This window comes from Bubalus kerabau, chromosome 1 (genome assembly GCF_029407905.1).
Source record: "Bubalus kerabau isolate K-KA32 ecotype Philippines breed swamp buffalo chromosome 1, PCC_UOA_SB_1v2, whole genome shotgun sequence".
NCBI classification, from domain to species: domain Eukaryota; kingdom Metazoa; phylum Chordata; class Mammalia; order Artiodactyla; family Bovidae; genus Bubalus; species Bubalus kerabau.
Window position 1 is genome coordinate 248,533,818 of NC_073624.1, and position 24,418 is coordinate 248,558,235.

A 24,418-nucleotide genomic window follows, 5' to 3' on the forward strand; every position below is an offset into this window, starting at 1 on the left:
TTGAATCTTTCACTGTTTGAGTCTCTACCTCTATCTGTGTTCTTAAAAAATGACAGCACCATTTTGGTTAAAACAGTTTGCCTTCAGAATTTCATAAGACTTCCCAGTCATCAGAAGAATCTTTAATCGTGAATTAATGAAAACAATACAACAAGAACAGAAGACTTTAGATTACAATAATCATTTGAGCTCCCTATTTGAATCATGATCGTTTCTTTTAGAAAATCATGATAGGAATTCTTGACCTTGGGATATATTTGTAGATAGACGATAAGATATTTGTTATTTGAGAGTAGAGGCTTGGATATTTAATAGACATTCTACAAATGTATTCTCCAAATACTTGTTGTTCACTAGCTGATTGATTAATATAATCTATACTAAATGTCTGTCTGAGATAAATATTGCAGTGGTACAATATATGATAATGTTTATGAATTCTGATAATGAAAATGTATCAAAAGTAACAAAGTCTTAAATAATTATTGTTATTACAGGCATTCTCTCCCTTAAAAAGTACAGAATGTCACCTTTTTCCTAAAACATTTCAATCTTTGTAGTCCTATAGTTCTCAAGCTGGGCTAAGGCAACTGTATGAACTTTAGTCTTCTCACTTGGGACCTATGAGATATTGAAAACATTTAAAGACAGCAACATCTGCCTAAACTAATATTGTTAAGTTGTTTGGGCTTAATTGCTTAATAACTGAAGCTATTATATAATCATTTTCCCTGAGGGCATCCTGAAAATATTACTGAGACCCTAAGGGTGCCATGAACTGAGAATGTTTGGGGACCTCTGATAAAACCCATGGTCAAAACATGAGTGTATGGTGAGAGTAGGAACAAAAAAGGAATACAATATGAGTATATGGCATACATGACAAAAGTTAAGACTGAAATTCACTAATCATTAAAACATATAAAGTGATATGAAAATAAATATATGAATCTCACTTAACAGAGTAATAATACTAATTTGCAATATAAGTAGTAATTCCTGATATGTTGGTTTCCAAAGGTATGATTTGTGTCAGCTCTTTAGAATTTTTAGAATTCATAGTATAATTGACTCGAACAGTGAGAGCATTAGTAGCACTAATCCTCTGCATAGTGGGGAATATGTATATAAGTTTACAGTGTGCCTTCCAAATCTGTGCTATACATCTGTTGACTCAACCAACTGCAAATTGTTTAGCACTGTAGTATGTATTTATTGGAAAAATTCTGCATATATGTCCACAGTCCAAACCCATTTGTTCAGGTGTCAAGGGTGTATATTGGCCAATAGAGAGGATATTAACAAGGGTAATTATGTGCCTACCTAACACCTATATTGGAGATGGCAATTGCACCCGACTCCAGTACTCTTGCCTGGAAAATCCCATGGATGGAGGAGCCTGGTAGGCTGTAGTCCAGGGGGTCGCAAAGAGTCAGACACGACTGAGCGGCTTCCCTTTCACTTTTCACTTTCATGCATTGGAGAAGGAAATGGCAACCCACTCCAGTGTTCTTGCCTGGAGAATCCCAGGGACGGGGGAGCCTGGTGGGCTTCTGTCTATGGGGTCGCACAGAGTTGGACACGACTGAAGCGACCTAGCAGCAGCAGCAGCAGCAACACCTATATAAACCTAGTTATCTCATTGCATAGTTAATGCCAATTACAACAGTACTAGGCTATATCACCTGTTTATTTGCCAAATGTTTCTACTGTTCTGTGGACAGGACACAGAGTAAAAGATCCTACTTTGTGATGATTTTTCTGAACAGTGTCCATATACACATACATACATACATATTATATAGAAGACTTCCCTGATGGCTCAGACAGTAAAAGCATCTGCCTACAATGTGGGAGACCCAGGTTTGAGCCCTGGGTCAGGCAGATCCCCTGGAGAAGGAGATAGCAACCAGTACTCTTGGCTGGAAAATCCCATGGATGGAGGAGCCTGGTAGGCTACAGTCCATGGGGTCGCAAAGAGTTAGACAGACTGAGCGACTTCACTTTCACTTTCACATACATATATCACACACCAGGGAATTCATAATTGAAGGGGAAACACCATTTTGTGATTTGTGATTATCAATTCACACATGAGATTTGATAATCATTGAATGATAGTTAAGGATAGTTAGTTAATGCTTCGAGTTTTGGTTTTGCTTTTTTTTAATAATAAATATTTTGATATGGGCTTCCCTGGTGGCTCAGTGGTAAAAGATCTGCCTGCCAAGTCAGGAGATGTGGGTTTGACCCCTGGGCCAGGAAGATCCCCCGCAGAAGGAAATGGCAACCCACTCCAATATTCTTGTCTGGGAAATCCGATGGACAGAAGAGCCTGGCAGGCTGCAGTACAGGGGGTCGCAAAGGACTTAGACACGACTTAGCACCTAAACAACAAAATTTTGGTATATTTTTGTCAGATCTTTAGAAAATTCTAAAATATGTTACATACCACAGTTTTTATTATACACACCTTGGTCCTGATTTTTGTTTAGAATTCTTCTATTACCTTTGTCTTGGAATGAAAGTCAACCAATCTTGTTCCCCTCAAAAATAAGTTGACATGGAAATATAGTGTCCAATTAACATAACAACATGAGCTATCAATATAGACATAATTTAAACTTTTAGAGTACTCCCATTAAAACTCAGTAAAAAATTAATTTTAGTGATGTGTTTTATTAACCTTATATTTAAACTGTACTTATGTAGTTTACCTAAACTAAACTTATACTATCAACATGGAGCAAATAAAAATTATTCACAAGATATTTTATGAATATATGTTGCTTTCTTGGGGAAGGAAATGGCAGCCCACTCCAGTGTTCTTGCCTGGAGAATCCCAGGGACGGGGGAGCCTGATGGGCTGTCATCTCTGGGGTTGCACAGAGTCGGACATGACTGAAGTGACTTAGCAGCAACTTAGCAGCATGTTGCTTTCTTACTGAGTCTTTAAAACGTTGTATGTATTTTTTATATTCAATGCACTTCACTTTGGACTGGCCACATTTTAAATACTTATTGGCTGAGCACCTGTTGTCGCTTATTAAAAATTCAGATTCCTGACTCTTACAAGACACTTACTAAATCAAAATCTCTGAGGACGAGTCTAGTGATCTGAAACTTATAAAATTTTGCAGCTGATTCTTCTGCATGTTAACTTTTAAAAACTATTTTACTTCTCAGTGTGGTAAATCATTAATTCCCTACCATCTGTACTTCTCTCTCACTGTGTCTTTCTGTCTCCCTGTCACACACACACATATACACCCAGTACTATTAATCTAAATTTGTTACTATCTTCCTGGAAGAGGGAGTAAATTCTCTATCTTCTGTTTCCTCTCCCCATTTTCAGAATTTGAAATTTTTCTATAAAAACAAGTGAATTATTTCTGCCAGCAAATATATTTCAAAAAATAAATACATGCATAAGTAGTGTTAGGGTTATTTCCTCATTGACTGGAATAAAAAGATAGTGTGCTAACATACAAGAACCATGCCATACATATGTTTTCCACACTGATAAGAAAAGTCAAGTAATGTGACACTTTACAAATAAAAAGAATTCTAACAACTTAAGCTGAAGAATTGATGCTTTTGAACTGTGGTGTTGGAGAAGACTCTTGAGAGTCCCTTGGACTGCAAGGAGATCCAACCAGTCCATTCTAAAGGAGATCAGTCCTGGGGTGTTCTTTGGAAGGAATGATACTAAAGCTGAAACTCCAGTACTTTGGCCACCTCATGCGAAGAGTTGACTCATTGGAAAAGACCCTGATGCTGGAAGGGATTAGGGGAAGGAGGAGAAGGGGATGACAGAGGATAAGATGGCTGGATGGCATCACCGACTCGATGGACATGAGTTTGAGTGAACTCTGGGAGTTGGTGATGGACAGGGAGGCCTGGTGTGCTGCAATTCATGGGTCGCGAAGAGCTGAACACGACTGAGTGACTGAACTGAACTGAACTGAACTGAAGATCTTAAGACAGTTTAAATAACTTAATACTTTGTGATTCTATTTCATATTTTCAAAATGTGAATTCTATACTTTTGATATAAGAATGCATGGTAGTCATTAAATAAGTTCATTGAACTGATTTTATATTTTAATTCCAAAGAATTCAGTTATGAGAGAACAGGCATCATAGCACAGCACTGGCAAAGAACCTGGGTTTTGGGATCAGATAATTCTGGATCGAGATCCAGCTCTATGATGTGTCCTTGGGTAATATGTTTACTCTTTCTGTGCTTTAGGTGTTCTCATTTGTAAAATAAGAATGATGAGTGCTCTAAGAACATAGGTATGATTGAAACAATGAATGAGGTAAGAAACAGTACTTAATATGGCATCGTTCTTGTATGTTAGCACACCATCTTTCTATTCTAGTCAATGAGGAAATAAAACCTAACACTACTTATGCGTATATTTATTTTTTTTTGAAATATATTTGCTGGCAGAAATAATTCACTTGCTTTTATAGAAAGATTTCAAATTCTGAAAATGTTAGGCCAGAGCAAAATTTTGCCTGTGTTCCGCTGCCACTGATCTAGAAGTTGGGCAATTCTCTTCTATTCACTTGGTGGCTACTCAGCGGGATTTACAAAGAATACAGATAGCAGGCACAATTTATTAGACTTTCCCCTTTTTTAGAGTTAAAGCATTTTTAGTCAATTTTGTGCTTAAGGGTTGGGAAAACATTACTCAGTACTTCCTAAGTGAGTTCAGTGCACTCAGGGAATTGGTCAGGATGGCCATAACATTTTTTCCTCACAGAGATCATTGATTATCACATCCCCACAAGTAATGAATGGCAGTGAAAGTGAAAGAAAGAAATAAAAATATTAATATCTCAAAAGAATCATGCAATTCCTTTTCTCGAGGCAGGTGACTTTTTACACACCTCCTGTTGGTGAAGCAAATACGAACCGAATTCTTGTGTTAAATGTGTTTACTTCTGCACCAAAACCAGTAATACAGACGGTGTGTTTCAATTAAAAGGAACCCTGGAGCAAAAATGTGTTACAGTCAGGGGTAGAAGCAGAGTGTATCATTATCTAGTAGGTACAGCAGTCAAGATAATGAACAGCTAAGAAGACTGGACAATGGTAGGTGAAGGATGACTTGTCAGGAACTGTCAATAGACTCTGAGCTCCTATTCCATTAGAAGCTGCGGGCATGTGCTGAGCTACTGGAGGAAAAAAAAAAGCTAAAATAAAAGTGGCCTGATAGTACTTAGTAATTTTAAGACTGATTTAATATTTTGCCACTATTACCAAAAACCTTAAATCAGTGATTTCAGTGTTTAATTCCTCTGATTCTGAGTTGATGGTCTGTTACCATCCTCTATTGCCTTGACCTTTAAATAAAAGTCCTCAAGAATTTTTCTTTTTAGGGCTTTTGTTGTTCATCTTCATTAGCGTAAGATTTGAATAAGGTTTGGAATTCTGTCTTTGCTGAGGGGCATTAGGATACTTTCTAAGTTATAATGAGAGATGGATTGAAGATGTACTGGGTTTGCATAAACATGGATTGCTACTGAACTGAATCCAAGTGTCAGCATCCCTAGTCAGTAAAAGCCAGGTAACAGATAGGCCAAAAGAATCAGAAAAAAAAGAATAAGGTTGGGTTTCCAATGAAAAATTCATTAATGCTGTAAATCCAGGAAGACATACTTTAAAAAAATCTAGTCAGGTGATAGAAGGAATCAGGGAACAGTAAATGTAAGTATTTTGGATTCATTAATTCATTCATTCAACATGCATTGGATACCCATTTCATGCCAGGGTTGTTTTAGGTCCTGGGGGGTAGGCAGGGGTGTGTGTGTGTGCTCAGTCACGTCTGACTCTTTGCAACCCATGGACTGTAGCCCACCGGGCTTCTCTGTCCATGGGATTATCCAAGCAGGAATACTGAAGTAGGTTGTCATGTTCTGCTCCAGAGAACTCTGCCAGGGGGAAGATGACAACCCACTCCAGTATTCTTGCCTGGATACATGTCCTGCATTGGCAGGTGGGTTCTTTACCACTAGCACTACCTGGGAATGCCAAGCACTCTGAGTAGAGAGGTAAGATATGGATAAACACATGAACACAATCATTTCGCATTGCAGTGAATGAGATGAGGAAAATAGAACAGAGTAGTATGGGGGAGTGACAGGGGCTCCAGCATAGCTGCTCAATAACAGCCTCCCTGGAGATAAAGGATTTTCAACCCAGAGGGAGAGGAAGCTGGTAGAAGGGAGATCTAAATGGATTCAAGTCTAAACAGAGAAAGGATGCAAGAAGAAGCTGCAGTCTTTTCAGCTTTCTCTGTAGTGCTTAAATTCAACTGACTTCCCTGAAACACTCAGAGCCCCACTAAGCACAGATGTTGACATCATTCTGGTAAGTCTAGTAGTTTCTTCCTTCCCAAATCTAGAAATCTCCAGATTAATAGACACATTGTAAATTGCTGGAAAGTCGCTCAGGGCTTTTTCACTCACTTTAGTTCTTGTGTAGGAATCTCTGTCCTTATAATATTAGGCAGTCTGCTTTATGTCCCTAGAGCCATCCATTGACACTCCAGAGATGAAATCTTGCGTCTTACAGATTCTGAGTATACAGAGTGCCCAGTGCCAGGCACAGAGTAGATACTCTAAATATTTTCTGCATAAAAGAGGGGTGAGATGGGGAGGGAGATGGGAGAGGGGTTCAGGAAGGAGGAGACATATATATACCTGTGGCTGATTCATGTTGATGTGTGGCAGAAACCAACACAATATTGTAAAGTGATTATCCTCCAATTAAAAAAAAATGTTTTTTAAGAAAGAATGGGAAGGAACACCTCAAAAAGTCAAGCTGTTAAATCATATTCTCATAAATTGTTACCGAATATATACTTGCAAGAGTTGTCAAGGTCTAGGGTCAATTTCAAAAGAGCAAGGGAATTTTAAAATCCCTGGGTCTTACCTTTAGAGACTCTTATTCACCAGTGCATTCTGAAGGAGATCAGCCCTGGGATTTCTTTGGAAGGAATAACGCTAATTGACCACCTCATGCGAAGAGTTGACTCATTGGAAAAGACTCTGATGCTGGGAGGGATTGGGGACAGGAGGAGAAGGGGACGACAGAGGATGAGATGGCTGGATGGCATCACTGACTCGATGGGCGTGAGTCTGGTTGAACTCCGGGAGTTGGTGATGGACAGGGAGGCCTGGCGTGCTGCGATTCATGGGGTCGCAAAGAGTCGGACACGACTGAGCGACTGAACTGAACTGAACTGATTCAGTGGATCTGAAATGATAGCTATCTGATTTTCTTTTTTTTTCTTTCTTTCTTTTTTTTTAAAGTTCTCTAGTTGAGTCTAATTGGTAAGCAGTTTTGTGAATGCTGTCAGATTTAGGGAGGGAGACAGGGGAGAAACAAAGATTTACTTTCCAAAGCTTCCTTGACTTTTGTTTTTGTATTAAGTGGTGTATTTACATGGGAGGCAACAGTCAAGATAATCCTTCTTGTGTTTAAGAATATAGCAGATAAAGGTAAATTTTATTGTTTCAGTTCAAAATTCGGAAGCCAAAAAGGGCAAGATGTAGGTCTTCTGTTTTGAAATATGTGCAAAATCTGCCTGTCTGTCCCAGGCACCCCCGCCCCCGCCCTAGTTATTTTAATAGCCAGAAAATTCCACACACTGAAGCATATTTAATAGTGTCGATCTTCACATACTGAAAGCTTTGGATAGTTAGGATTTGAGATTAGAATTCAACTTTTTCCCCCTATTAAGTGCCAGCCGGGCGAGTTGCATTAATGACTGTGGTTATGTTTGAATGTAAATGGGGGACATCTGGCGATTTCAGGAGATCAAACGTTGGGAGTCTGCATGATGACTCTCATCTGTTTGTCACCCAGCAGGTGTAATGGATGGCAGGCATGTGGGCTCTCTGCCCAAGTTAATGTACAGGCCTAATCTATTGAGGGGAGAAGTTTCCCTTTGCAGTTTTAAAGCGTCACAGCTCAGGATAGGTGTGGGCACGGTACGCAGAGGGGGCAGATGGGGTGGCTGTTTTCCACTGCACCACTTCTTTAGTAAAATAGCCGCTTTCTAGCCTACAGGCATTTCCCTTGTCCCGTTTCAACAAACTTCCACAGCCCAATTTGTTATTCAAAAATTTATGGAAAATGTATGTTAAAGTGAAAAGGGTACATTGTGCAGAAAAGGGAAGCAGCTTGTAAGCATATCATTACGTGTGAGCCATGGGGCCCACAGATGGCACTTCTCCTCAGAAACGAGAGTGGTGCCAAAAGCTAAACTCTAAATACATTTAAATCACATATCTTTACTTAAAAATGGAGTATTTTGGACGGAAAAGCAGATGATATTTAAGTACACAAGTGGTATTCTTTTGTTCCTCATATAATAGAGCCCTTTACAAAAGTCGTTGCCTTCTAAGTGTGCAGTAAGCCTTTGATTCCTCAAATTCGCCAGAGGATTTAGTGGCAGAGCACGGCTCAGTTCTTAATAGGATTAACCATTGAGGTAGCACCTTGCTAGGAGAACAACTCTTCAAGCCTCCTTACAGTTACTGAAAAATTAAAGGATTTGTTTTGATGACTGTGTTCAATGCTAACAGCAAACCTTTGTTTTGCAGATTAGAAATAGTAACAAAAAATTATCATGGCATACGGGCTTCTTATTTTGATTGAAAATAAATTTAGTTCGTAGATTGCGCCAATCTTTAATTAATTAGGGGGAGGGGAGCCAAAGAGATGAAGGCATTTATTTGCTACTTAATATGATGACTTTTGGGAATACATATATTTTAATATAGTAATCCTGCTGGTTTCTTGTTTGGGATGTGGTTATATTTATTCTTTTTGGAGAATTTATATTTTAAAGGGTACAGTTCATGTTGGTGAGATGAAAATTGTAAATAACAAGTTCATTTTTATTTCTTCTTCTGGAAGAGTGGCGTTGTTTCCACTAGCACCTTATACGATGTTTTAACTCTGAAATTAGTGGCGACTGGATATCCTTCATTTTCATTGATACCGTTAGATCTAAGAGCAGTGTGATTAAAATAGGTATTATTTGTATTAAAAAATTTAGAACACAACATTTTAATATTCTAACAGCTTCATCTGTCTGGTGATTGTACTTTTAGACAATCTTAAAGTATAATTATATCTATATAACATTTAGAATATGGGATTTTTAATTTTCAAAATATTGCAAAGACTTCTCATTTCCACATTTCTCTACCTCCTTTTCCCTCTCTTATTCTGAAATATTGAACACAGAGTAAATCCCTTCCAATTGTAAAAGGCCTGTAGTGAGTTGATGTATATGTGTGTGTGAGAGTAAATACCTGTGTGTATGTGTGTTGTGTATACCCATGTGTGAGTAGTGTGACTGAATGAGAGAAAAACATGAATTACTTAAAAAAAATACGATTTCATTATTTTCAGCAAAGTATAAATAAAGCATAGCAATGGCTGATAATGTGTTGATAAATAGAAGTCCATTTGGAAGCTATTCTTAATGGAAAGATATGAATTGATTATGATTTTTAGTAAATTGATCATTTCAAACTGACTGCAGTTGAAACAAATTTAAAGATGCTTCAGGAGTTTTTGTTCACAGACTGGCTAGCTGTATTGATTCTGTTAATTTTTGTGAAGAATTTCCTACTCTGTCTTTTCTGTGAAATATCATTATAGACCAGCCTTGGTCAGTATTCATGTATTTGGAAACCAAATCCCTTATAAAGGAAATTCCCTAAGCTTTTTCCTTCAGCTTCTTTTGTAGTTTTACAGCATTTGGTGGAATGCTGTGGCTATTTGTATTCGATAGTTATTTTGTATTCTGGGTCAGGCTCTCACCAAGGATGACTGTGTGTTGATGTTAAGTGTTAGGTGGTTGGCTCACTTGATAACTTGTTCCTTGCTCACTTGAATAACCCACCCTGGGTAAGGGAGAATGCAGGGTGCTGCATGAGCAGAAAGATGTTCAGCTGTCTCCATGTCCGGAAATTAATATGATGAACAAAGGTAACCCACTGAGGGTGATAGTTGAGGGGATTAGATTAACAGATTACCTAGTTTGCTCTAGGACAAGAGTTCTATCTGTTGACAACTTTCCAGTGAAACCACCTGAGTGATCTGGGACATCAGTTAAAAAGAGATGGCTACCATTCGTGAAGGTCAAACTCTTTTTCTGATTTCAAAAGCATTCTTATTTCAAGGGTTAGTTGTCCATCTATGCTTACTTAAACATAAATGAGGATAATTTTGTATATCTATTTTTATGTTTCAGTGCAAATCTAATGCTTCAGAATGTTTCAGTATATATCAACTCTAAGCAATGTCTTCTGTCAAGTTTTTATTGTTTCTAAAAGATTTCAAAGTTTCTATGAAGGACCCATGTAAATTCCTTCATGTAAAGGAAATCGTCATCAAGGGATTCACAGGGACCTATAGGTTTCTGCTTGAACCTTGTCTTTAAACTTGTCTTTAAACACAATATATTGCATCCTAAAGCTATTCAAAAAATAAAAACATTCTTATATATGATCAAGACCTCTTTTGATTATATTCTGGGCCTCCATAAGAATGCTATTTTATATACTTTAGCAAAAGCAAATGAACCTCAACGATCTATGAATTAATTATAATTAGTGCCTGATTTAATGTTTTTCTTTTGCTTTTCCTTTTATATGTATCCCTCTGAAACAAACATTATTCTAGGCTGCAATACACAATTATTAGTTTAAGATGAAGTGATTCTGTATAAAATTGGCCTCATATTTATTCATTCAAAAAATGAGCAGGGAGAAAGTGAATATTTTATAAAACCCCAGTAATGTATCTATCAAAAAACCCTTAAGCAAACTAAAATCTGACCCTTTCAAAATTGCTTAATGAATTGGTATTACATGGGGTATCTTTTCAAACTTCTGTCAATTTTTTTTCCCTTGTATTGAAGCCTTTGAGCAGAAGCTTTGGATCACAGATTCTGCATTTGAGAGTTGAAAATATGATTTTGTTTTGATTGTGATTTGATTGGTGTATCTCTACACACAAACCAATATATATGCACCAAACCCAATACAATAGAAAGCACATACTCTGAGTAAAATTTTGCCAGTATTTAACAGGTTATTGTGGAAACCTCTGTGTGGGAGAGAAGATGATTTAAATTAATTGAATTGTTATCCTAAAGCATAAACATTTCAAAGATTCCACATGGGGAGAAAAGGAGACTTTTTTTGGTCAGAAGTGGTTTGGGAGGGAATAAAGCACATTATAAAAAATAGATAGTATTCTACGTGGACCGTGTTGTTATTATGTGTGATATTGGTCAGATCCACCAGCAACTGTGCTTTGTTAATTAACCTCTAACATATACTTGATAATTCTGTAATCTATTTGCCACAACCTTCAGGTCCCTAGGGAGGCTTCAGGGATTTCCGGATGTTTTGAAATGTTTTCTTGGGCTCTCTCCCCTTCAGATCCAACTTAGTTAGCTTGGGGATATCAATGAATTTCAAATAGCATTTGTGATGAGGCCTCTGTCTTACTCCACTGTACAGATTTGTCATTAAAAGCAAATAAAATATGATCTCACCCACCCCCAGCACCACAGAGTGGCCTAACAACCCCCTCATGATAAGAGAAGCAAGATGCGTTATGACTGTATTAGAGACTTCTTTACACAAAGCAGTGTTATGTTTTAGGTTATTCACATTTAATAGCTTTGCTATTTATGTGACTTTTGATGTGTCCTTCTGATGCATATGACTAAATGGCAGGATTTCAGGGGGTGGCTTGCATTTCACACTTGAATCCACCTTTTCCTCTGTGTCTGACACAGGTCCTTCAACAGCCTTAGTGCCTGACAATAACTGTGCACATGTGAATACAAAGACCAGATTTCCTTGTTAACTACCGTCATCTAGGGAAGGACTGTCCAATAGAAGTATAATGCAAACCCCATATGTTATTTTTAGTGCTCCAATAGGCGCAGTAAAAGTAGTTAAAAGAAGCTGGTGAAATTAATTTTAGTATATTTTATTTAACTCAAAATATCCAATGTTATCTTTTAAATGTGTAACCAATATAAAAATTTATTGAGTTAGTTTATATTTTTATACTAAATCTGTGAAGTCACATGTGTTTTCCATTCACATTACATGTCCTCGCAGACTAACCACATTTTAAGTGTTTAATAGCCAATAAATAGCCATAAGTGGCTGTTGGACAGCATAGATCTAGAGCTTGATGTAATATCTGATACATAATCTATTATGTATTTGTCAAATGATTGAGTGAATGGTACTAACTGGTTCTAGTATATCCAGATCAATTAATAATTTACTACCTTATAAAATTATTTCATTGTGGGTCTAAATTCCTCGTTATCAAATTTCCTTATTGAGAAATAGAGAGATCTTCTATTTGGATTAGAATATTCATTTTTTGAATAAGGCTACAGTTTCTAAATATTTACGTGAATTGTAGGGTGCAAACGGCTTGAGTATTCTGGATTTCATTCATTTGAACACACCATTTCATTTTCTTCTGCCGTGTGGAAGGAAATTCATATGCTCATATTTTTATGTCTATGAAATCTTTATTTTTATTCATTAGAAAGAAGTCAATTAATTTGCATTTACTAATCTTCCATTCTTCACATTGTAATATCATTCTCTTCATATCTCAAGGGAAAATTGTTCATATTTCTTTTAAGCCTATAAACTAATTTCCATTAAGGGAACTAGTAGTTTGAATGAAGATAACAACATCCTGCAAGTTTTACTCCTATTGTTTGGCCTTTTATAGGTTTGTCTGTATCATTTAATTTTATAGCATTTGTGTAAAATAGGTAGTTTGGTATTTGTTTAATTTTTCTGATATGCTTAGTGGCAGAAAAGTCTATCTGAAAGATGCAAATTGAAACATTCCTAAATTACTCTCCAAATGTCAACAATATTTAATTAATTTAAGTTGCTCATTTTATAATACTTTTAACAAGAGTATTTAGATTTCTCAAATTTCCTATATACATTAAATGAAAAGTTAAAATATTTTCATTGAATCAACAGTGGACCCAGATTAACTACCATCAGTAACCTAGAAAATGCATTTCTAAAAAGTATTTGTTATAATAAATAGATGGATGGCATAGTTCTGTTTATGCACATTTTTTTTTATATTCCATGTGTATTTATTTATAGAGAGAAGTCTGGAAGGGTGCTCACTAACATGTAAGCAGGTATTATCACTGTCTAATATGCTTTAGAATGACTTTAAATGTCTTTGTTTTTATTTTACTGTACCTTCTTTTTTACAATTGTACTATAAAAGAATATTCAAAAGTAAATTTGAATATGATTTCATTGTAGTTGCATAAATTCCCATATATAAAATCTAATAGAAACTTATATTTTAGAAAAAAATATAAAGTTTGGGTTGAGTCAGTTGTATTATAATTTAATTAATAAGATCTTTAATTGAAATCTATAGGTATATTATTTAACATATCAATGCAGATGGAAATCTAATAAATAACATTTGGTAAATATATTGCCATACTTGAAGGCAATATTTATTTCTAAATATTTGCTAAGTGAAATATACTGATCAAAAAGTCATTTCCATTTATCCATTTGACAAATATATTCATGATGCATATAATAAAATATGAGGTAAATTTGATACTTCAGAAACCAGTATTTTATATAATTCTAATTCACTAATAAAAAAATAATAGCTAGCATTTACTCTGTATAGTTAATAAGAGAATTATCATTTTAATCTTTATAAAAACCCTATTAGTTAGATATTGCTATTATTCCTGTTTTACCCAGGAGTCTAAGGGACATAGGCCTTCTAAATTTGTCTTGGAATCCATGGCTGTTGTGTTTTTGTCATATGCTAAACACAAACAGTTTAACTGTAGAGCATAGTGATTTACTAATCATTGTGCTGTATCAAATGTAGTATGTACACTGACCATGCTTGTTTTTATTTTACATTCAGGCAATAGGCTTTCAAATTTATAATTAACATGATCTGAAATAACAAAACTAGTAACATATCTCTTGCCTAAAATTAACAAATGTCTTATAGTAATTTTTGAAATAAATTGGTAATCTAGCTGAAAAAAATATTTGACTCAAGGACAGGGTTATCTGCAGGTCCAAAGATGGAGGTCAGTGACATGCCCAAGGCTGTACAGTTAGTTGATGGGAAGATGGACAAGCTCCATGTGTTTCTACTGTTGAGACTTACTTTTATGGTTTGGTACTATTTCTAAATATAAAATTAATTTTTAGAGTCCACCCATTAGTGAATCTTCAAAATATTCTTGCGATTTTATTTAGTAATAAAATTGTTAAATTGTGGCTCTTATTAGCATTAAAAACTAATATTCAAGAGAGATTAAAGGATCAGAACTGCACAAGTGAGTAAACACATTTGATTATAAGGACACCTAATTATTACAAGGTAGGATATAATTAAGTGCTAAAGTTGTGCGATATAAAGACAATAAAGGCTGCAGAGTTTCTAAAGAGGAAATCAAAGAACCATATTGCTTTGCTGGGCTCTGATTGCCAGGTTGAAAACCGGAAAAAAAATAAAACCGAACAAAATTGAAGCAAGTTGACACAAGGTCTTATCATTCTCTCTGGTCCTGTCAATTCGTCTTTTAAAGACACTTAGTCTTGATCAGACAATTCTACTTCTGTCATTTCCTTATACTCAGATGATCAATGTACAAGATAAAACAGCAGAGCAAGACAAGCAGAAACTGTGATGAATGTGTGTTGTATGCCTACTGTGTTCCAGAAACATTTTGTTTCCCTATTTCTCAATTTTGAGTCATAGGAGTTTTGATCCTGCTCCCACTTTACAGATAAGTAGATTGAAGCTCAAAGGGTCTAAGGAACCTTGTATGAGCTTGTGCTTCTTAGCGATAGACAGTTCTAACATGTCAGTCGTGGTTTAAATTTTTTACCCTCCCCTTCTCTGTGGCAAGCCCTCTTCCTATCTGGAAGATCAGGAAGCTAACACCTGTTCTTTATTCCATGCAACCAGGAGCCTTTGTGGAGGGTCAGAAGGCTTTTCAGAGTGGTTAGGAAAGATAGAGCCATCAGTATGAAAACACCACTTGCCCTTGGGAGGAGGGTGATCAGGAGTGGTACCCAACTGTGGCTACATCCGAGCACTGGAGATGCGGTCAGCCAGACCAGCCGCTCTCCTGCTCTCCAGGCTGCCTGGGAAATGCTGATTGGTGGTGGTGGTGGTGGCAGGGTGCTCCTTTTGACATGGAGTGGTCTGGAATGAGAATGACTAAAACAGAGCTGGGAAGTCAAAACCATTGGTTTTCAACTATTGCTTCTCTCTGTTTGTGGATCTCTTTTCATGTTTGGGTTATTTGTGAAATCCCTTTGCAAACTTAAGAAATCTCCCTGCATCTCCGCCAGTGCCCCAGTTCCACTGCCAGGAGAGAAGGGAACCTAAATGTAGAGCGAATGTCTTCTGCGAATTCAGTTGATTTGTGGACTTTTTTTTTTTTAAAGGGGCAGAGGTATGTGCGTGAATTTTTAAAAAGATTTCCTAATTGTTAGGAAATGAGCACAAAATCTTCCTTGATGATTTGGAACCTGTGGCCTCAGTGTGGTGATAACAACTCTGACAACGATCACAGATGACAAGTGTGGTAGTGACACCGTGTGAAAGGCTCTAGTGGATTTTTATTCTTTAATCTTCACAACATTTCTGTGAAATAAGTGCCGCTGTACCTTAATTTTTATTTAAGGAAAGCTTAGCTTATTTGTCCAAAGCAAGTTGTGTTGGAGTCAGGGGACGTCCCGTTTCCTGTTTGCCTGTGGTGCCAACTAGCAAGTATTTGATTGCAAAAGCTGGCAAAATAATGCTTAAATTGTATGGATGAACAAATGGTACATTTTAAGATGAAACAAATCATTTGTAAATGTGAAGAGCAGCCTTAAAAGCTGTATATTCCTAGAAAGATGCTTTTAAACTGTTCTCCCATTCTAATACTGTGCATTTCAGTGTATATATAATAAGCAGCACCACATTTGAAGGATAACAAATCGGTACATTATTGTATCTTAATGAGAATGGTGTGCCATAGTCAAAATACATGAACTAACTAGTATGTTTTATACCATATTTTACATTCTTCTGTTGAAAGATTTTTGAAAGGGTAAGGTGTGCAATTAAACAAATTTAGCTCCTGATTCCAACTTGCCTATATTTTGAAGATATATGGTGTTTATTTGCATTTTTATTCTTTTTTTGTTTTATGTGCTCATTTAAATCTTATCTCTTTTCTTTTTTTCTTCTTTTTTTTTTTAGCAGTTACATCCAGCTGTTTATTGCCTAAGCATTCTGGGGCTTGCTTCATCACTTGGCTTTGCTGTGGAGCACTCCTGTAGAGCTTACTGAATTGCATATTGAAGATCCACCCATTTGGTGAGTGGAATCATAGCTACAATTTTGTGTTTTGCTCTGCTCAAGTTGTGTTTGCATTGTTGACCAAAGTTCTTTCATATAGAGAGCAAAATAGGGCTTTTCCAGCTCTGTGTAAGAAAGCTGGCTTTTCTTTATTTTTTTTTTTTTACTTTTTTTTCTTTTTCCCTTATGGACAAAAGTAATTTGTACTGTCATTTTCTCTCTCTGAAATCAGAAATTCTCTCTCCTTCCCAACCCAAGAGAATGACTTTACCATTCTTCAGTCATGCATCTGTTTATTATCTACCTGAATGGACCTCTCCCCAGCTCTCAAGTTCTCATTCCCTGACCTCTAAGAATAATTTGGCCATCACACTTTTGGTATTCGCTATGTACACTTGGAAATCAAAGGTGGTGGTTGTGATTAGCTGGCTCACATAGTATCACATTCTCATGTATAAAGACCTTTTGGATGGAAAAACTTGGCCCCCTTTATCAGAACTGTTTAAGATTGTTAATCTGTGCAGGCAGAAAGAGAAAAGGGAGCCAGAAAATCTTTCTTCCTCTTTTATTGTCCCTGAACTGGCATTCTCAATATATTTCTACAGCATCCAGCATCATATATCAAATGCCTTCCTCAGGCTTTCTTGAGTTTCCTGTATCCATTTTTCTATAACGTTTTGCTCTTTTCAGTCTTGTTTTTATATTTTTACAAGTTAAATCCTTGTACCATGATGGCTTACCTTTGGGTGGGACAATTAAAGGGTTCTCTGGGAACAGTCAATGCATTGTGCAATTCTGATTTGGAGATGCGCATCTGACTTAGCTAAAGCATCAGTTTGCAGATTTATTTCAGTGATTTGAGTATGTATAGAAACTTTGTGTTTAAGAACAAGGTGTGAGAGGAGGTCCAGTAGAGACTCATAAATGATTCGATGGATAAATGTAAGAGGTATCTGGATTTAATCTTTTTTGTTTTTCTTTATGGCTTGTAGAAATTTTTCAGTGAAAGTGAGGCAGTGAGTAAAGAACAGGTTTTATATGGCTAAGGGAGTGGGTATGGGAATAAGGGAGGGTAATGATGGGTATGTCCTCTTGAAGGAGTCATTTGAAATACAGCCATCAGAAAGCCTTAGTTCAAACAGTCAATTTAGAACATACTTATGGAGCAGATAATATAAAACACCTAAATGGAAATCTCATGAGGCTGTAGTAACAATTAAAGTAGATGATACAATAAGGTACTTACCCTGGTAGATGAACAACACAGTCAGGGGTAAATGAGTGTCATCAGCAGTTCTAACTCCATTTTGCTGGCAAAGAAACTAAAGTCCAAGCAGCTGGCTTGAAATAGACCTTTATGCTACTGCAGGTTTTCCATGTTTTCTCACCACCCCATGTTTTCTTGGGTGTGTAGTCTGATGGGGAGAATCTTCTGTTAGAGTATTAAGGGTTTCTTTTTGGAGTTTATTATGCTTTGATTCTGAGAAAGGCATCCAATTTAAAAAATTTCAACACACCTTAAGCTTCTCTGAAGCATCCTTGTTCCTAGTGTCTTTGGAGGTCAGATCCAAACTGGGTTGTACAAGGAAACTTGATTTTGTTAGAACATATCTCTGACTTCATGGTTGCTTCCCCACAGATCAGATACCATCCTATCCCAGAATCATCTCCTGATTCCATTTTCTGTCTTGGAAGCTTGAGTCCATTTTTGTTTCTGTTCTTAAAGAACAATCACCAAGTGGTAGAAACCCATTATAAATGTAGAGTTGTCAGTTTTGGAAGAAATAGGAGGCCTTATGGTGACACAGACCTAAGACTTTGGTATATCCTATGCTAGCCCATCCATCCTCTCCTAGAGCAAATGACAGAAGAGAGCACTGCAGAGTTAGAGGAGGTAAGTTTGGTGGGACAGGACCTAGGAGGATGAAGCCTGTGTTTAGGATTCTTAGAGAATTTTCCTAACCTTGTTGAAGCCAGCAGTTGTCCCCTGTTTCTCTCTTGCTCACCCTCCCAACCTTATCATCTAATCTTTTGATTAAGATTTCTGGAGAAAATGAATCTTTGGTACGTTGTGTTCAGGGAACAGGCAGAGGATAATGAGAAGTAGCCTGTAAATGGGGGAAGAAGGAGAAATGCCTGCATGCTCTTAGGAACTCCCTTGATAATGAAAGCAAGTCTCCAGATTTCAGTGGTCTGCCTAGTGTGCTGGCCTGCAAAACCATTACATTTTTCTCAATGTTCTCATTTGATTTTGCCATTATTTAGTTAGGGTAGTACTTTGATACTTGACTATTGCAACCAAAAATGTCTTGAATTTTGACTGAATAGTAAGCCCCTCAATGAGGCCAGACTTAGTTTTCAGAAAATTACTATTAATATTAACTTTGATAAAAAGTTCTTCACGGTAACTCTCTAGCATCATATTTTATATTCTATTAAAGCTGTTCTCAATTACTAATACCTACCTACTTGGAAAAGGACTCTACAAGGCTCTGCCCTCTGCTGTTCATTCAGTGTCATTTGTAGCCCTAATAGAATGGATTAGAGTAGCTTTCCCAGGCAACAGGAGGCTTTATAAATACAAACTGGTGTTTCCCCAGGTGTTCACTTTCCTCCTAGACCACCAATGTTTTTTTCCTTTGGCTTATACCTGAAGTTTTAAATGCTACTGTTTTTGCTCCTAAGAAGCAGTATAAAATATACAGCTTTACTGGCCAGGGATCTACCTTAAAGGTTTCTGTGCAGCTCCTTTTGCTTCACTGGTAGTGTATAAGATGGTTTTTACTCCATGGTGGACTCATAAAATACATGGGATTTAAATGGAGGTTCTCATAGTTCTAGGATAGTCATATCTCCTTTCAACCAGACTAGGATGAAAAGCAAGATGTGATTTTGTCATCACTAAAAATATGCCTTTTGGCTATTTTTTTGCTTAAAAAAAAGAAAGAAAGAAAATGAAAGAGGAAGCAACTTTAAAATTATAGAAAAAAAACTGTTATACTTTGAAAGATTGTCTTAGATAAGGGCTAAGCAGAACCAGTGTTTCTAGATTTCTGATGTGACTGGAATGAAAAGCTACTGTAGGTAGAAATTTAGGGAAAATCAACAGACCTACATGAAGGCTGTGTTTTCAGCTACACATCCTACAGTGGGTAATGTGTGGATTTAATTCCCCATCAGTAGAAGGGAAGTGACATTTTTCACTTTCTTTCCCATTTAAATAGTTCATAATAATCAGTATGTACTGAATATATAAGTGACCAAATCTCTTTAAAAAATAAGATTAGAACATTTTTCTCTCTAGTTTCAGATATACTTCTATGCAAGAACTGAAATTATTAGCACCATTTTGAAAATATTACACTGAGCTCTTTTTTTCCCTTTTCCTTTTCCTTTCTTGCCAGCAGAAAAACACCCTTTAATACTCAGCATCTAACCTTTAAGATGAGTGCATTTTGAGACTTTTTTCCCCCTACATTACGTGCTTGAGTTGCTTCTTAACATTGTGAGATTTACAACAGGTTTTCTTTAAATATTTCACATTCTCTCACATATAATCATGCAATGTTACATATTTCACAAAATATTTTCTTGAAAATTTAAGAATAACATAGAACTTATATAACCAGAACTAATATATAATGTTTATGGTGTTTTAATATAGTAGTTATGAATAGATAAAAAGTAGAAAGGAAGTTATTAAATGCATAACATGTACCACGTTTAAAAATGCTTTCTCTTTAACATAAATTCTTTTATTGAACATGAAAATAAAATCTTAATTAACCCTAAAATCTGAGGTCCCAAGAGGTTAAATATTTTGCTCAAGGGAACCAAGTTTTGGGGTCTAATCCATTTCTCCAGACACCAATCCACTAACTGAACATTTTTTGACCAGAATATGGGATTATTCTAGAGAAAACCATGTTTTACTGTAAAGAATATGATCTGATAAGCTATGATCTAGTTAATTAATTGTATAACTTTCTAAATTATGGATTATTTTGTTTAAATTCCTGCTCTTGTCACTTAATTTTTAATGCTGAAATGGGACTAGTGTACTTAGCATTTTTGCCAACTCTCACTGGATGCAGATTTAAGTTTTCAGTCCATGAATATATCAATATGTATCAAAGAGGTGTTTGTAACATGAACCAATAAAATTTTTAAATGCTATTTAAACTTTTAAGTACCTCGTTTGGTACATTGAGATGAAATACCTTTGAATGACTTGGCTTTCTATTACAAAACAGTTTAAAAAAAAAAGAAAAGTATTTTATAGATGTTTATTATATCATTGGAACTATGCAAAACAAGATAAACAAGTAGAACAGGATTGGGGTAAAACCAAGCATTTTAATAGGTGTTGAAGAAATAAAGGAAATAAATGAATCCAATTTAACTGAAAAACTAAAACATAACTATATGTTGTTAAAAGTTTAGTTTAATATAAATTAAATACCATCATATACAATATAAGTTGTAAATAAGGAAAAAAATTATAGTTAAGCTCTTTAAATGGTTATGTGTATGTGTATGTGTATGTGTATGTGTGTGTTTTGTTCATGTGTATCATACCCAGGTCCATAGAAAATAGGTAACGAAAGTAGGCATCTTAATAAAGAATGTACGAATATAAGGTCATAGTCATACAAAGAATTAAGTATCAAGAGCAGAGGGAATATAAATAAATACATTTGATTCTCTTTATTTGTGGTAGTCATGTTCTATATCGTTGCCTGTAACACTGAATTAGTAAATGCTAAACCGCTGCTCCTTGGGGGAGTCAACATTAAGTCAGTGCAGCCCTGTGGTTGCAACATTTTTATCAACCAATCAACAGATCAATATGTAACCTTGTTTTATGTGTGTTTCTGTTTAAAGACTTCTTATTTACTATATATCGTTGATTGTTAACAGTGAACTCACAGACGACAGCACCATAACTCTCCCCTGAACAAAGCTTATCTAGAGCATGTATTTTCTCTATAAGGCACTTCACAGCCTTTTTGCACTTAAAATCACTAGACAACACTATACTGCAATGCTTAGGAGTCATTTCAAATAGCAGAATCACCAAGAAAATGCACAAAAATGTAAGCACGTGGCACTAAGGAGACAATGGAAAAGACCTTTTGAGCACTGACACCGCAAGGCAGTCGCCTTGTTCCATTTTAGCTGGGAACGTGGATATCAGGTGATCCGTGGTTTTTACTGCTCTGTGCCAGGAGTCTTGATTTTTGAGTGGCAAATGTCTTTAGTTTCTCTATAAAGAGAAGCCAAAAGGGGATAACCCTATGGTCAATAAATGATGTTTCAGTATTTTGTTTTATTTGGAAATGATCTAGATATTCGATGAATAGTCATCATTTGCCTTCTCTCAGAACAGACAGTTCTTGACTTATGGTGGTTTAAGATTTTTAAACTCTATGACAGTACAAAAGAGATTCACTTTCAGAAGAAACCATATGTCGAATTTGAATTTTGATCTTTTGTTCAGGCTAGCATATGTGGTACTATACTTTTCCATGTTGCTGAGCAGTGGCAGTGAACCATAGCCCCCAGTCCCCAGTCAGCCATGCAGTCCTGAGGGTCAACGGCCACTACACTTACAACCATTTTGTACCCACACAACTGTTTGTTTTTCACTTTCAGTGTGCTATTCAATAAATTACATGAGATATTCAACTCTTTATTATAAAATAAGCTTTGTGTTAGATGATTTCACCCAATTATAGGCAAGTGTTCTGAATGCATTTAAGATAGTCTAAGCTCAACTATGTTGTTTGGAAGGTTAGGGGTATTTAAATGCATTTTCAATTTATATTTTCAACTTTCAGTGGGTTTATTGGAGCATTGCCCCGTCTTAAGACAGGCAGATCTGTATAGCATTAAGGTTTCAAGTGACCAAAAATATTTTGGAAACTTATAAGTTGACATGCCATAAGGCATAATTATTGTTGAAAGTTCATTTATAAACTTTTATCTTACTTACATCCACTTAATTTACTTATTCTTAGCAATTATCTTCAGATTACTCATGAAAATTTCACGAGGTATTTAACAGTGACCATCATCTTATCTTTCTGCTAATAAATTCTATAAAAGAAATAACACGAGCTTATTTGACTGTTAGTAAATCAAGGTAAATAAAAGTAGTATGTTTAACGTTGATAACACTAAAAACATGCCTGTTTCAATCAAACCAACAAACTTAAACTAGCTTTCATTTACTGATGATTATCCTAGATCATGTAAAACTTGAAAAACATTTTAGTTAGAGTCTATTATATTTCTCAGAGTATACTTGATTTTATAAACAATTATGTCTTTGAGACATTAAACAGAAATATTTACAAATTAAATTTGGCAATATCATCTGAAAGTATAAAAATATCACAGATCTATAACATACACGCGCTAAGTCTCTTCAGTCAGTCATTTCCGACTGTTTGTGACCCTGTGGACTGTAGCCCACCAGGCTCTTTTCTCCATGGGGTTCTCCAGGCAAGAATACTTGAGTGGGTTGCTGTGACCTCCTCCAGGGCATCTTTCCGATCCAGGGATCGAATTGCCATCTTTTGGTCTCCTGCACTGGCAGGTGGGTTCTTTACCACTAGCACACCTGGGAAGCCCGTAACATGCATACACGGATGCATATCAACTTACAGACTCACAAATCTTACAGCTTTTGTTTTAAAATTTTAGCCATGAGACAATTAAAATAATGCAAAACTTACTAGCTTATAAAAGAACTGCTACTGCTACTGCTAAGTCGCTTCAGTCGTGTCCGACTCTGTGCGACCCCATGGACGGCAGCCCACCAGGCTCCCCCGTCCCTGGGATTCTCCAGGCAAGAACACTGGAGTGGGTTGCCTTTTCCTTCTCCAATGCATGAAAGTGAAAAGTCAAAGTGAAGTCGTTCAGTCGTGTCCGACTCTTAGCGACCCCATGGACTACACTTACCAGGCCCCTCCGTCCATGGGATTTTCCAGGCAAGAGTACTGGAGTGGGTTGCCACTGCCTTCTCCGTATAAAAGAACAGTTGAATCCAAATTATGTTTGTGGCATGTAGAGTAAGTTATCTACTAAGGTGGCTATGGCTTTTACTAATATTTATGGGAAAGACTTTTTAACAATTTTCTCATTGGAAAACTCCCTGATGCTGGGAAAGAATGAGAGCAGAAAGAGAAGAGGGCATCAAAGGATGAGATGGCTATATGGCATAACTGATGCAATGGACATGAACTTGGACAAACTTCGGAAGATGGTGAAGGAGAGGGAGGTCTGGAGAGGGAGAGGGAGGTTTGGCATGATAGAGTCTGTGGGGTCACAGAGAGTCAGAAGACATGACTGGGTGACTAACCAACAACAACAATTTCCAAATAGCTTCTTCCTTTTCTTTTTTCTTTCTAATAAGAATTACCTTCCTGAAGTTTGCATTTCAAGAGATGGCTCTGGTTTCCTAGAGAAGACCAGGCAGAACATTTATATCTCAGAGGCACAGAGAAAGGTTTTAAGTTTCTCAGAAAAGGGATTTTGTTTCCTAAATCCAGATTTTTAACAATATCTGTAAACCTTCCAGCTGAATGGGGGAGGTTTGGGGATTGGTAAAAAGGATCAGTGGGCTTTGAATCTTTTCTATAGTCACATTTCTGTTCTAATAAGAGTAGATTTATAAGACAAATATGAATAAAACTTTTTAATTTCTCATAGAGTTGGGTTGTAACCTGGATGGTATCCAGAAACTGACCTAGCCATCCAACTACATTATCCTCAGTTTGGTTCTTTATATTAGGAAGATCCTCAGCTAAGATGAATATCAAAAGATTACTATGTTCTAGATTTAGAACTAGGTGTCTTTGGAATGTTTGAGCAAATCCTTCCACAAAGGCTTTAGAATGCTTTTCTTTCCTTGTGGATACATTGTTTCATTTTAGCTTTGGGAAGAAGGTCTGAAAG

At 36.3% G+C, this 24,418-nt stretch overlaps 1 protein-coding gene across 2 annotated transcripts in view; it reads left to right on the top strand.

The window, feature by feature from the left end:
* LOC129638082 (teneurin-2-like) overlaps window positions 1–24,418 on the top strand; it is an 810,988-nt gene that overhangs the window by 461,837 nt on the left and 324,733 nt on the right. For both annotated transcript variants that reach the window (XM_055562648.1, XM_055562638.1), the window contains one exon: window positions 16,358–16,474. The gene's annotated coding sequence lies outside the window, so the exon portion shown is untranslated. The remainder of the gene's footprint in view (window positions 1–16,357; window positions 16,475–24,418) is intronic.